This window comes from Cinclus cinclus, chromosome 23 (genome assembly GCF_963662255.1).
Source record: "Cinclus cinclus chromosome 23, bCinCin1.1, whole genome shotgun sequence".
In the NCBI taxonomy this organism is placed as follows: Eukaryota; Metazoa; Chordata; class Aves; order Passeriformes; family Cinclidae; genus Cinclus; species Cinclus cinclus.
The window spans coordinates 1,193,500-1,207,846 of NC_085068.1; the positions used below are offsets into that span (position 1 = coordinate 1,193,500).

The following is a 14,347-nucleotide window of genomic DNA, read 5'->3' on the forward strand; positions in this document are numbered from 1 at the left end:
CTCAGGGAGGAGTACAGGATCACTACAAGGAGGAATTGACAAAGAATATAACTAAAATGTTCAAGGAAACAAAAACAAACCATATGGGAAGTTTTAACTTGTACGAAAAATTGAAACAACAACTCTCAGAGAACGGGACTTACCCACCTCGGGAAAGAATTTATTTCTGAAATTAATGAAAGAAAATACTACTGAACTGAACTTTACTCACTGTTGGATCTGTGGAGGAATGCAAATGTCTAAACAGTGGCCATAGAGGGAGGAGGGATTAAGCCAAAACAATGAAAGTAATAGCTAAACAACTTACTTAAACTAAAGCAGCAGCATGTCAAAATCGACTAGCCCTGAATTATCTATTAGCTGAAGAAGGAAAAGTATGTGGGAAATTTAATAATTCTAAATGCTGCTTAGAGATTGATAATAATGATCAAATAATTACTAAAATTGTGGAAGAAATAAAATTAATAGCTCATGTACCTGTACAAACCTGGAACTCTATGCTTAATGATAATTAGTGAAATAACCTGTTGGGGGGAGCTTGGTGGAAGAAATTAGGTTTTATGTTAACATGTGCATTATTAGGACTACTGTTCATCCCTTGCCTTGTTCCATGCTTCATTTGAATAATCCAATGTACCCAGTGGATTCAAGTTCAAGGAATGCAAGTTGCTACAATACCAATAGACCCTGAGATGGCAACAAAATCAGTGGCAGTAAATGAATTAAATCTAGTACAAGAAGTACTGACAAAATTTGAGGCTCAAACATGAATCAATGGGATAAAAAAAAGAAGTGGGGAAAATGTGATAATTGATAAAAGATTTGTGTAAATCATAAAAGTAGTGGGGTTTATATAAACCAGAATACTCAGGTCTGAAATGAAGCATGGACATTAGACAGAGAAAATAAATGATTAAATAATTTTGTTTAAATTCCCCTATTATGAATATTGTGGGTTTTTTAGTAAATTGTATCTGATACCAGTTTGTAAAACAGGGGTTTCCCACAGCCTGAAAGATATTACAAAATCAGATTACCTGCCTTTGTATAATCAATTGCAGCCTGCAAGATTTTGCAATACCAAATTTCCTGCCTTGGTGTAATCAATTGCAACTTATCTGTTAAGAGAAGACCCCCCCCAGGTCTACTGTTCCTTATCTACCAAGACCAGAAGACAAACTGTCTGGAGACTACAAGGAAAACCATACTATAAAAAAGAGCTGCAAACCAAGGTTCCAGGGAGCGTGGAGTGAGCGGTGACACCTCACGTTCCCCAGCGCTGCTTCCTCAGTCTCTATCAAATAAAGCAATCTAAATTTTGATAAATATCGAGACTTTGTTTCTCATTTATAACAAAGACAAAAAGCAACAAAAGCAGTGGACTATTAAATTTGTGACCAACTTTCTGACTTCTGGAAATAATTGTTTATGCTATTACAAAAGTGGGGTTTACCTATTGTACTGGTTTGAAAAGCAAAACCAGTGAGACTTCAAGTCAGTAATACAATTTTTAATAGGGAAGGGGAAAAAAAAGGAAAAACAAAATACATGCAATAATAAAAAAAAAAATAAAAACCACTGACAGACTCAGAATACAACCTGATACCCTGTCAGTCAGGGTGCTGATGCAGTTTTCCTCCAAAGGGTCCAGCGATGATGTGGAAAAAAACCTGGTTCTTCCTCTGGAATCCAGTGGAAAAAGGCTGCTTTTGGTGTTCTAAACCTCAGTTTTTATCTAGGTAGGAAAGGCTTGGCTCGTCCTCCTGGTTGGAGTATCTCCCACTGGGATGATGTAATCTTATCAGTTATACAGTAGGACTTAATGGCCCATTAACAGAAGATACTTCCCACAGAGATAAGGATGATCACCCTTCTCAGATGGTTATAGAATATGTATCTTGTATTGTAAACCAAGACACCTATATAATGATTTTTGTTTGAGATTCCCACTATATTATTTTGTGGGTTTAGGAACATTTTGGCTTCTCTCTTCTACTGCCTATTCTGTCAGTGAAGAAGCAATCAAGTCACAGCAAGTTTGAAAGCACTGGCCAGAAACTGTCCTTGTGTGCTTTTCCCCAGTTCCTAGGACATGTTGAAGAGCTTTATTATTAAATGGAGTGTCAGCCATCTGATTACAGCTGGCTTGAGAAGGGACCTAACAACTAGGAAATGCAGTGAAAAACACAAGTGCGCTGGAAATGCTTTCTGAAGGAGTGTCAGGAATTTGTTTAGGGGCTTTCTTGAAGCATTACCAGTTTGAGTTCTGTTCTTGTGTGTCTGAGGAGTAACTTCAGCTCTCTGTGGATCTGCACCCTTACTTTGGCCTGGAAGGTTCCCAGACCTCCTATGGACCGCAATGAAGAAAATGGACAAGCAGCTTCTAATTTCCCTCTGGCTAGATTTTACAAGGTGTTTTGGAGACATTTAATAAGCCACAAACAGAGATGCTCAAACTCCCTTGTGTCCCAACACTGTGATTTTACAGGCACTTTTTGACAGACTCCTACCTACCTGCAGTGCTGCAGCTGCTGAATGTATCCTTGCAGATGTGGCACCTCATTAGCTCTTCCACCTCCTTCACTTTGCCAAGACTGTGTCAAGACAACATGTCTGGCCTCTTCCACCTTCCTCCTCATCTCTGCCTGCTCCCTCTTCAGGTTACAGTTGCAATCCTTCAGGCTGACCAGAGCTTCCTGAGAGCTCCTCAGTTCCTTCTCCAGCTCCTGACTGAACCTGATGGCTTCTTCAATCTGCCCATCCCTGGAGCTCTGCATGAGCTCCATTTCCTTCAGGACACTTTGGAGGCACTTGGTCTGGGAGTGCTTCTGTGTTAACGGTCTCTTATTCCCTTAGGAAGCAGGATCCTTCTTCTGTATGGCTGGCATGGCTCTTCTGCAGGGCCACCTGTGGGTGGCAGAGCCCCTGGGGGTTTTCTGGAGCTCTCCTCTTTGTTGTTTTGATTCTTCCTGCGACCTCTGACTGGTGATTTCATGTTTGCTGCTGACTTCCTCTCCCTTTTTAAGATGAAAATGTTAGCATATACATATAGATTTAATAGCTAGTGGTAGTAATGCTAAGGCTGCAGTTTGTAGCTAGTACAAGGTAGGCCCTGGGAACTAAGCCTGGGAATGTGCTGAACTACAGAATAATGAGTTAAGGGCCAGTGGAGCAAAGAAGGACCAACTGATTGTTTGAAGAAACAGTAGGGAATTTACTGATGAAGTACAATAAACAGGTGCGGGATTAATCTATAGTTTTAGATTAGACAAGCATGTAGGATTTATAACCATTAGAAAGGTATCTTATTGTCTTAACTTAGGCAGGCGTGCAAGAGTTATAACCTTTAGAAATGTTATCTCGAAGATGAATGCTGCCTTTGATGTAAAGTATGTGGACCATAGCATGTAGGCCTAGTGAAGCAAGACTTGTAAAAGGGTATAAAACTGTGTAAGATTCAGTAACGGGTTGGGACTTTGACTTTGGACGCTAGTCCTCAGGTCCCCGGGCCCTGAATAAAGCACCGCACAAAACAACTTTGTTGATTTGTGTTTTCCTCTTTGGGATCGGGCAGCAAAAATGGTAAAAGTGTCTTTGACCTGCCTTGCTAGACATTGTGAAGAGGGACAGTCATCTACTGCAAGTGGAAGTGTCACAGGTAGAGCAGAGTTTTGTCAGTGCTGTGTTAGTGTCAAATCAGACCTCATCAGACCTGCCAGAACAATTGGTCCATTCTTCCCTTCACTTCTCTTCCTGTTCCACACTATTTCATGCCACTGTCATTTAACTGCTGTTAAGGGTGTATGTGTTTAACTGGAGCCAGCACAGCAGAACCAGCAGAAACCAGCCCCAGAATTAATGGGGCTCTGCAGAGGAGCCCCAGACTATTCATCTGCCTGCCCGCAGAACTTGCTCCAACTCTAAACCCTTGTGACCACACTCTAAAAAAGACATACTTCTAATATTTCCGAGGCACTGCATGTGCTTCTGCAGGTAAGAATACAAAAGTTCATTCTCACTTCAGGAAAAACCCTGCAATGGTGCATATCCAGCATCTGGTATCAGCACATCCTGGCTGCACACGCAGGAGAAGGAGCAGCAGCACTGTACACGTGGGTTTGTTAAGTTGAACTCCCCTACACTTTCAACAGTGCTCATCAAAAATATATTTAATGTCACATCGGTGCCATACATTTCTCGTAAAAGCCTCCCTGTAAGTAAACTTTGCTAAAAGGTTAATGTCGAGATGAAGGAGCAGCTTGGGCCTCAGTCTGGAGGTGGAGGGGTTATAAACACTGACTTTCCAAGAGCAGCATCTCTCCTGAAGCACTCGGGACCACCCGAGCCTCCCCGGACGCACCTGCAGCGCCAGGCACTGCGCATCGCTGCTCTGCATGTCCTCCAGCAGCTCCCGCAGGCTGCCGTTCTCCTGCAGCTTGGTGATGCTGTCCCTGGCCTGCTACAGCGCCACGATCTCCTCGTAGCACTCTCGGGAGCAGGGCCCCGGCGGCCGCCGCTCGGGCTCGGCGGGGCGGTGGCGGTGGCGGGGGCTGCGCAGGCGGATCTGGGTCTCGATGTGCTCGCTCTCCCGGCCCAGCGGCAGCCGCGGCCCCGCGCGGCTGCTGAAGTGGCCGCAGAGCCGCGCGTGGAACTGGCGGAAGGTGAGCTCGGCCGAGAGCCCGTCCCACAGCCCCGCGCACTCCTCGGGCTCCGCCGCCTCCTCCAGCCCCAGCAGCTGGCAAAGCGTTCGGAAGTCCTGGCCGGGGATGCGGCCCGTCCCGGCGCAGTTCAGGTGCTGGAATATCTCCTGTAGCTACTGCTCCAGGCCGGTGGCCAGCCCAACGATCTCGTTCTCCACGCCGCGGTCCAGCCCGTAGTGGTAGGCGAGGGTGCTGACCAGCCACTGCGTGCGCCGGGCCGGCCGCCCGTAGGGGTCCCAGCCCTCAGGCGGCTCCATCGCGCCCGCCCGGCCCGCGGCGCTGCCCGAGCATCCTGAGCGCCGCCCGCCCGAGCGCTCGGCCCCGGCCCGGCCGCCGCTCCAGCACTGTGCACGGAGCGCCCGGAACGCCCCTCACGGAGCCGCGTCCGCCTTTGTCCGGCAGGAGCAGGGACTCGGGCAAAGCGGGCAGGTGACAGACACCCTGCTCCGTTTGTCTGCCAAGCCTGAGCCTCAAGTGTGGTTCTTATTTCTTAGCTAATTTCTCCTTGCTTTCTCTCTAACACAAGCAAGACAATAGCAACACACAATTCCGTTTGACAAGTATGGCTTGTGAACGAGTGAGTGCTTCCACTAAATTAAAAACCCAATGTGCTTGAATTCTGACCTTCTGTTCACTCAGGCTTCCTCACCTCTGGAGATGAGGTGACTTTCTGCTGTTGATATGTGGGTATTAAGAGGTGTATGTTAGAGATGAGTAAGTGTTAAACTGGTTCAGACGAGCTGCCCAAAGCAGTGATTTGAGTCTCTCTTTGGCTGGCATTGTTGAATGCAGGCAGCAGCAGAACAGGTCTCCTCCAGCAGCAGGGACACACCAGGAGCCAGAGGGGACCATGGCACCAGAGAGAACTGTGGCGTCAGCCGTGTCCAAGGTCTGAACAGGGTGCCAAAGTCAGATGGTGCTAACAGGCTGTCTCAAGAGCCCAGGCAAGGTGTGGGGAGGAGCCCAGGTCTGGGGGTCATCCAAGGACTCCTGTCAAGAGCAAATCATGCTAATATTCTCTCTAGGACAAAACAGGAGCAAACCAGTACAGCTGATATGTGAGGAAAGATAATTCAAGTTCATTTAAAATGCTGATTAATACAGGGTTTGGTTTCTTTTGAGTGAACTGATGCTAAGAAAAATTTGCTCACATATGGCGGCATTTCTCTGCAAATAGGCTTTGATGGGAAATTTCTGACCACCTTTGGTTTTGCTCTTTAAGATAAGTCGAGCACTTGTAGCTTTGTTGAGGAATGGAGAATTGTTTGTAGCTCAGTATCTTCTCAGGAGGAGCCTTACATTTTAGCACAGGAGGGAGGAAGGACAAAGGTTTAAAAGTCTTCCTTGTCTTGAAGTGACACACTTTCAGAGGAGACTGTGAGAAGTCCCCTCAGCCACTGCCAGGGCTGTTTGCCTTCTCTGCAGGCTCAGTATTCTTAGAGTTACACAAGCCTCATCTGCCACTATATTTTCCTCAGAATATTTCTTGTTGTACAGTACTGTTATAGTTTAGGTTTGCCAATTTTAATATATTCATTTTCTGTTGTGAAATACAGTTAGGAGCAAAAGCAAGGCAGGCCTAAAACTAAAAGGGTATAAAGAAAAAAAATTCATTAACAACACAAAGAAAATAATAATACATTCAGGACAGGAAGAATGCCGTCTCTGTTCCGCAAAAGCTCTGCCACAGTGAAGGTGGAAAAAGCTGCCTGTGGCCACGGGCAGAGCTGGTCAACAGCTGCGCCTAACTTTCCCAAGCTGCGAGAGCACTCTCGGCTGAGTTCTGCTTTGACAGAGCTATTGCTGAACTTTTGCACTCCCGGAGGCTGCTGAAACCAAGGCTGTGTTCTGCCTCTTCATTCTTGCCTTCCTGTGCTCCAGCGAGAACTGAAGCTCTGGCACGGCATTCAGCTTTGCCGCCTCTCTGCACGGAAAGCACTAGACAGAACTAGTGTGCTTCGTGCATGCTCTCTCCTCGCTTTTATGGTCACTGCTCTGCTTTTTGCTTGGCAGCGTTCAAAGGGTCCACGGCATACATCTTGCACAGCGAGAGGTGACCGGCGAGGAATACTTGCTGGCTTAAGTCGTTCCATGCCCAAGGCATTTATCAGAGCAACACAATGTGGGAAAAGAGGAGGGAACATTGCAGGATCAATTTTTGTGCTGGAACATGATTGTCTGCGCGACAGCTCTCCGCAGCGCTAGTATTTGGCCAGGCTAAAATCAGCGCCACGGTAAGCCAATCTGACAAGCGGAGTGCAACGAGCGCGGCGATATGGGGCCACTTGGCAGGTGGCCGAAGAAAGACGTCTGCCCCGCGAATGTGGTGCCAGAAGGCGAGTTTCAGCAGGGCGCCCCGGGCGAGCTTAATGTGTAGCCGCAGTTGTTCTAGGTGAGTTGAAGCCGAGAAGCTTTCCGTCTCCATTCACGAGACAAGAAAAGCAGAACGCAATGGTATACAGGGTTGAGAAGAAAAATGCGCGTAGCGAGCTCGTTGCGGCAGAAGCGAAAGCCAGGAGCAGCGTGCTCGCTGCGAGAAGTAGACGGCGCTTCGCCTCCTTGGGAAGGAAATTGCGTCTGGGCACGAACGGCAGCCAGCGAAGCTTCAGAACAACAGGCTGTTCTGCTCAGCGTACGAGCCTGAAGTGAGTGGCAAGGGCTAAGGGGACAGTCCCAAGGCATCTAGCTTTCCTGCTAGCAATGCCATTTCTACCCTGCTGTGGAAAACATTGTCCTTTGCCCTTATGCTCCGAGAGGCAGAGAGCACGTCGGCAGACGCAGTGCAGAGGGAAAGGACACACTATCCGTGGGAGCGTGACGCCGCTTAGGCGGGCAAAGCAGAAAGGTGCCGCCCTGCACTGGCTTTGACTTCCTGAGCTTTCTTGCTAGGACAGCAGCTGCCGAAAGCTGGCAACTAGGCTGCCAGAGTGCAGAATGTAGGCGGTGCGGCACGCCTGCTTGCCGAAAGCCAGTATCAGCGAGACAGCGTGCTAGGCTCTGTTTCACAGCTCCTTGGAGAACACGCACTTGAAGAATGCCGTCTCTGTTCCGCAAAAGCTCTGCCACAGTGAAGGTGGAAGAAGCTGCCTGTGGCCACAGGCAGAGCTGGTGAACAACTGCGCCTAACTTTCCCAAGCTGCGAGAGCACTCTCGGCTGAGTTCTGCTTTGACAGAGCTATTGCTGAACTTTTGCAGTCCCGGAGGCTGCTGAAACCAAGGCTGTGTTCTGCCTCTTCATTCTTGCCTTCCTGTGCTCCAGTGAGAAGTGAAGCTCTGGCACGGCATTCAGCTTTGCCGCCTCTCTGCACGGAAAGCACTAGACAGAACTAGTGTGCTTCGTGCATGCTCTCTCCTCGCTTTTATGGTCACTGCTCTGCTTTTTGCCAGGCAGCGCTCAAAGAGTCCACGGCTTACCTCTTGAACAGAGAGAGGGGGCCGGCGAGGAATACTTGCTGGCTTAGTCTTTCCACGTTCAAGGCATTTATCAGAGCAACACAATGTGAGATAAGAGGAGGGAACATTGCAGGATCAATTTTTGTGCTGGAACATTATTGTCTGCGCGACAGCTCTCCGCAGCGCTAGTATTTGGCCAGGCTGAAATCAGCGCCACGGTAAGCCAATCTGACAAGCGGAGTGCAACGAGCACGGCGATATGGGGCCACGTGGCAGGTGGCCGAAGAAAGACGTCTGCCCCGTGAATGTAGTGCGAGAAGGCGAGTTTCAGCAGGGCGCCCCGGGCGAGCTTAATGTGTAGCCGCAGTTGTTCTAGGCGAGTTGAAGCCGAGAAGTTTTCCATCTCCATTCACGAGATAAGAAAAGCAGAACGCAATGGTATACAGGGTTGAGAAGAAAAATGCGCGTAGCGAGCTCGTTGCGGCAGAAGCGAAAGCCAGGAGCAGCGTGCTCGGTGCGAGAAGTAGACGGCGCTTTGCCTCCTTGGGAAGAAAATCGCGTCTGGGCACGAACGGCAGCCAGCGAAGCTTCAGAACAGCAGGCTGTTCTGCTCAGCGTACGAGCCTGAAGTGAGTGGCAAGGGCTAAGGGGAGACAGTCCAAGGCATCTAGCTTTCCTGCTAGCAATGCCATTTCTACCCTGCTGTGGAAAACATTGTCCTTTGCCCTTATGCTCCGAGAGGCAGAGAGCACCTCGGCAGACGCAGTGCAGAGGGAAAGGACACAGTATCCGTGGGAGCGTGACGCCGCTTAGGCGGGCAAAGCAGAAAGGTGCCGCCCTGCACTGGCTTTGACTTCCTGAGCTTTCTTGCTAGGACAGCAGCTGCCGAAAGCTGGCAACTAGGCTGCCAGAGTGCAGAATGTAGGCGGTCTGGCACGCCTGCTTGCCGAAAGCCAGTATCAGCGAGACAGCGTGCTAGGCTCTGTTTCACAGCTCCTTGGAGAACACGCACTTGAAGAATGCCGTCTCTGTTCCGCAAAAGCTCTGCCACAGTGAAGGTGGAAGAAACAGCCTGTGGCCACGGGCAGAGCTGGTCAACAGCTGCGCCTAACTCTCCCAAGCTGCGAGAGCATTCTCGGCTGAGTTCTGCTTTGACAGAGCTATTGCTGAAGTTTTGCAGTCCCGGAGGCTGCTGAAACCAAGGCTGTGTTCTGCCACTTCATTCTTGCCTTCCTGTGCTCCAGCGAGAAGTGAAGCTCGGGCACGGCATTCAGCTTTGCCGCCTCTCTGCACGGAAAGCACTAGACAGAACTACTGTGCTTCGTGCATGCTCTCTCCTCGCTTTTATGGTCACTGCTCTGCTTTTTGCTTGGCAGCGCTCAAAGGGTCCACGGCATACATCTTGCACAGCGAGAGGTGGCCGGCGAGGAATACTTGCTGGCTTAAGTCGTTCCATGCTCAAGGCATTTATCAGAGCAACACAATGTGGGAAAAGAGGAGGGAACATTGCAGGATCATTTTTTGTGCTGGAACATTATTGTCTGCGAGACAGCTCTCCGCAGCGCTACTATTTGGCCAGGCTGAAATCAGTGCCATGGGAAGCCAATCTGACAAGCGGAGTGCAACGAGCGCGGCGATATGGGGCCATTTGTCAGGTAGCCGAAGAAAGACGTCTGCCCCGTGAATGTCGTCCAAGAAGGCGAGTTTCAGCAGGACGCTCCGGGCGAGCTTAATGTGTAGCCACAGTTGTTCTAGGCGAGTTGAAGCCGAGAAGCTTTCCGTCTCCATTCACGAGACAAGAAAAGCAGAACGCAATGGTATACAGGGTTGAGAAGAAAAATGCGCGAAGCGAGCTCGTTGCGGCAGAAGCGAAAGCCAGGAGCAGCGTGCTCGGTGCGAGAAGTAGACGGCGCTTCGCCTCCTTGGGAAGGAAATCGCGTCTGGGCACGAACGGCAGCCAGTGAAGCTTCAGAACAACAGGCTGTTCTGCTCAGCGTACGAGCCTGAAGGGAGCGGGAAGGCGTAACGGGACAGTTCCAAGGCATCTAGCTTTCCTGCTAGCAATGCCATTTCTACCCTGCTGTGGAAAACATTGTCCTTTGCCCTTATGCTCCGAGACGCAAAGAGCACGTCGGCAGACGCAGTGCAGAGGGAAAGGACACAGTATCCGTGGGAGTGTGACACCGCTTAGGCGGGCAAAGCAGAAAGGTGCCGCCCTGCACTGGCTTTGACTTCCTGAGCTTCCTTGCTAGGACAGCAGCTGCCGAAAGCTGGCAACTAGGCTGCCAGAGTGCAGAATGTAGGCGGTCTGGCACGCCTGCTTGCCGAAAGCCAGTATCAGCGAGACAGCGTGCTAGGCTCTGTTTCACAGCTCCTTGGAGAACACGCACTTGAAGAATGCCGTCTCTGTTCCGCAAAAGCTCTGCCACAGTGAAGGTGGAAGAAGCAGCCTGTGGCCACGGGCAGAGCTGGTCAACAGCTGCGCCTAACTTTCCCAAGCTGCGAGAGCATTCTCGGCTGAATTCTGCTTTGACAGAGCTATTGCTGAACTTTTGCACTCCCGGAGGCTGCTGAAACCAAGGCTGTGTTCTGCCTCTTCATTCTTGGCTCTCTGTGCTCCAGCGAGAAGTGAAGCTCGGGCACGGCATTCAGCTTTGCCGCCTCTCTGCACGGAAAGCACTAGACAGAACTAGTGTGCTTCGTGCATGCTCTCTCCTCGCTTTTATGGTCACTGCTCTGCTTTTTGCTTGGCAGCGTTCAAAGGGTCCACGGCATACATCTTGCACAGCGAGAGGTGGCCGGCGAGGAATACTTGCTGGCTTAAGTCGTTCCATGCTCAAGGCATTCATCAGAGCAACACAATGTGAGATAAGAGGAGGGAACATTGCAGGATCAAATTTCTATGCTGGAACATTATTGTCTGCGCGACAGCTCTCCGGAGCGCTACTATTTGGCCAGGCTGAAATCAGCGCCACGGGAAGCCAATCTGACAAGCGGAGTGCAACGAGCGCGGCGATATGGGGCCACTCGGCAGGTGGCCGAAGAAAGACGGCTGCCCCGTGAATGTAGTGCGAGAAGGCGAGTTTCAGCAGGACGCCCCGGGCGAGCTTAATGTGTAGCCGCAGTTTTTCTAGGTGAGTTGTAGCCGAGAAGTTTTCCGTCTCCATTCACGAGACAAGAAAGACAGAACACAAGGGCACCCAGGGTTGAGAAGAAAAGGGCGCGTAGCGAGCTCGTTGCGGCAGAAGCGAAAGCCAGGAGCAGCGTGCTCGGTGCGAGAAGTAGACGGCGCTTCACCTCCTTGGGAAGGAAATCGCGTCTGGGCACGAACGGCAGCCAGTGAAGCTTCAGAACAACAGGCTGTTCTGCTCAGCGTACGAGCCTGAAGGGAGCGGGAAGGCGTAACGGGACAGTTCCAAGGCATCTAGCTTTCCTGCTAGCAATGCCATTTCTACCCTGCTGTGGAAAACATTGTCCTTTGCCCTTATGCTCCGAGACGCAAAGAGCACGTCGGCAGACGCAGTGCAGAGGGAAAGGACACAGTATCCGTGGGAGTGTGACACCGCTTAGGCGGGCAAAGCAGAAAGGTGCCGCCCTGCACTGGCTTTGACTTCCTGAGCTTCCTTGCTAGGACAGCAGCTGCCGAAAGCTGGCAACTAGGCTGCCAGAGTGCAGAATGTAGGCGGTCTGGCACGCCTGCTTGCCGAAAGCCAGTATCAGCGAGACAGCGTGCTAGGCTCTGTTTCACAGCTCCTTGGAGAACACGCACTTGAAGAATGCCGTCTCTGTTCCGCAAAAGCTCTGCCACAGTGAAGGTGGAAGAAGCAGCCTGTGGCCACGGGCAGAGCTGGTCAACAGCTGCGCCTAACTTTCCCAAGCTGCGAGAGCATTCTCGGCTGAATTCTGCTTTGACAGAGCTATTGCTGAACTTTTGCACTCCCGGAGGCTGCTGAAACCAAGGCTGTGTTCTGCCTCTTCATTCTTGGCTCTCTGTGCTCCAGCGAGAAGTGAAGCTCGGGCACGGCATTCAGCTTTGCCGCCTCTCTGCACGGAAAGCACTAGACAGAACTAGTGTGCTTCGTGCATGCTCTCTCCTCGCTTTTATGGTCACTGCTCTGCTTTTTGCTTGGCAGCGCTCAAAGGGTCCACGGCATACATCTTGCACAGCGAGAGGTGGCCGGCGAGGAATACTTGCTGGCTTAAGTCGTTCCATGCTCAAGGCATTCATCAGAGCAACACAATGTGAGATAAGAGGAGGGAACATTGCAGGATCAAATTTCTATGCTGGAACATTATTGTCTGCGCGACAGCTCTCCGGAGCGCTAGTATTTGGCCAGGCTGAAATCAGCGCCACGGTAAGCCAATCTGACAAGCGGAGTGCAACGAGCGCGGCGATATGGGGCCACTCGGCAGGTGGCCGAAGAAAGACGGCTGCCCCGTGAATGTAGTGCGAGAAGGCGAGTTTCAGCAGGACGCCCCGGGCGAGCTTAATGTGTAGCCGCAGTTTTTCTAGGTGAGTTGTAGCCGAGAAGTTTTCCGTCTCCATTCACGAGACAAGAAAGACAGAACACAAGGGCACCCAGGGTTGAGAAGAAAAGGGCGCGTAGCGAGCTCGTTGCGGCAGAAGCGAAAGCCAGGAGCAGCGTGCTCGGTGCGAGAAGTAGACGGCGCTTCACCTCCTTGGGAAGGAAATCGCGTCTGGGCACGAACGGCAGCCAGCGAAGCTTCAGAACAACAGGCTGTTCTGCTCAGCGTACGAGCCTGAAGGGAGCGGGAAGGCGTAACGGGACAGTTCCAAGGCATCTAGCTTTCCTGCTAGCAATGCCATTTCTACCCTGCTGTGGAAAACATTGTCCTTTGCCCTTATGCTCCGAGACGCAAAGAGCACCTCGGCAGACGCAGTGCAGAGGGAAAGGACACACTATCCGTGGGAGTGTGACACCGCTTAGGCGGGCAAAGCAGAAAGGTGCCGCCCTGCACTGGCTTTGACTTCCTGAGCTTTCTTGCTAGGACAGCAGCTGCCGAAAGCTGGCAACTAGGCTGCCAGAGTGCAGAATGTAGGCGGTCTGGCACGCCTGCTTGCCGAAAGCCAGTATCAGCGAGACAGCGTGCTAGGCTCTGTTTCACAGCTCCTTGGAGAACACGCACTTGAAGAATGCCGTCTCTGTTCCGCAAAAGCTCTGCCACAGTGAAGGTGGAAGAAGCAGCCTGTGGCCACGGGCAGAGCTGGTCAACAGCTGCACCTAACTTTCCCAAGCTGCGAGAGCATTCTCGGCTGAGTTCTGCTTTGACAGAGCTATTGCTGAACTTTTGCACTCCCGGAGGCTGCTGAAACCAAGGCTGTGTTCTGCCTCTTCATTCTTGCCTTCCTGTGCTCCAGCGAGAAGTGAAGCTCGGGCACGGCATTCAGCTTTGCCGCCTCTCTGCACGGAAAGCACTAGACAGAACTAGTGTGCTTCGTGCATGCTCTCTCCTCGCTTTTATGGTCACTGCTCTGCTTTTTGCTTGGCAGCGTTCAAAGGGTCCACGGCATACATCTTGCACAGCGAGAGGTGGCCGGTGAGGAATACTTGCTGGCTTAAGTCGTTCCATGCTCAAGGCATTCAACAGAGCAACACCATGTGGGAAAAGAGGAGGGAACATTGCAGGATCAATTTTTGTGCTGGAACATTATTGTCAGCGAGACAGCTCTCCGGAGCGCTACTATTTGGCCAGGCTGAAATCAGTGCCATGGGAAGCCAATCTGACAAGCGGAGTGCAACGAGCGCGGCGATATGGGGCCATTTGTCAGGTAGCCGAAGAAAGACGTCTGCCCCGTGAATGTCGTCCAAGAAGGCGAGTTTCAGCAGGACGCTCCGGGCGAGCTTAATGTGTAGCCACAGTTGTTCTAGGCGAGTTGAAGCCGAGAAGCTTTCCGTCTCCATTCACGAGACAAGAAAAGCAGAACGCAATGGTATACAGGGTTGAGAAAAAAATGCGCGTAGCGAGCTCGTTGCGGCAGAAGCGAAAGCCAGGAGCAGCGTGCTCGGTGCGAGAAGTAGACGGCGCTTCGCCTCCTTGGGAAGGAAATCGCGTCTGGGCACGAACGGCAGCCAGCGAAGCTTCAGAACAGCAGGCTGTTCTGCTCAGCGTACGAGCCTGAAGTGAGTGGCAAGGGCTAAGGGGACAGTCCCAAGGCATCTAGCTTTCCTGCTAGCAATGCCATTTCTACCCTGCTGTGGAAAACATTGTCCTTTGCCCTTATGCTCCGAGAG

The 14,347-nt window shown here is 51.0% G+C and overlaps 1 pseudogene; it reads right to left on the bottom strand.

The window, feature by feature from the left end:
- Window positions 1-203: 203 nt before the first annotated feature.
- Window positions 204-4,993, bottom strand: LOC134052760 (EF-hand and coiled-coil domain-containing protein 1-like; annotated as a pseudogene).
- Between the last annotated feature and the right edge of the window lie 9,354 nt (window positions 4,994-14,347).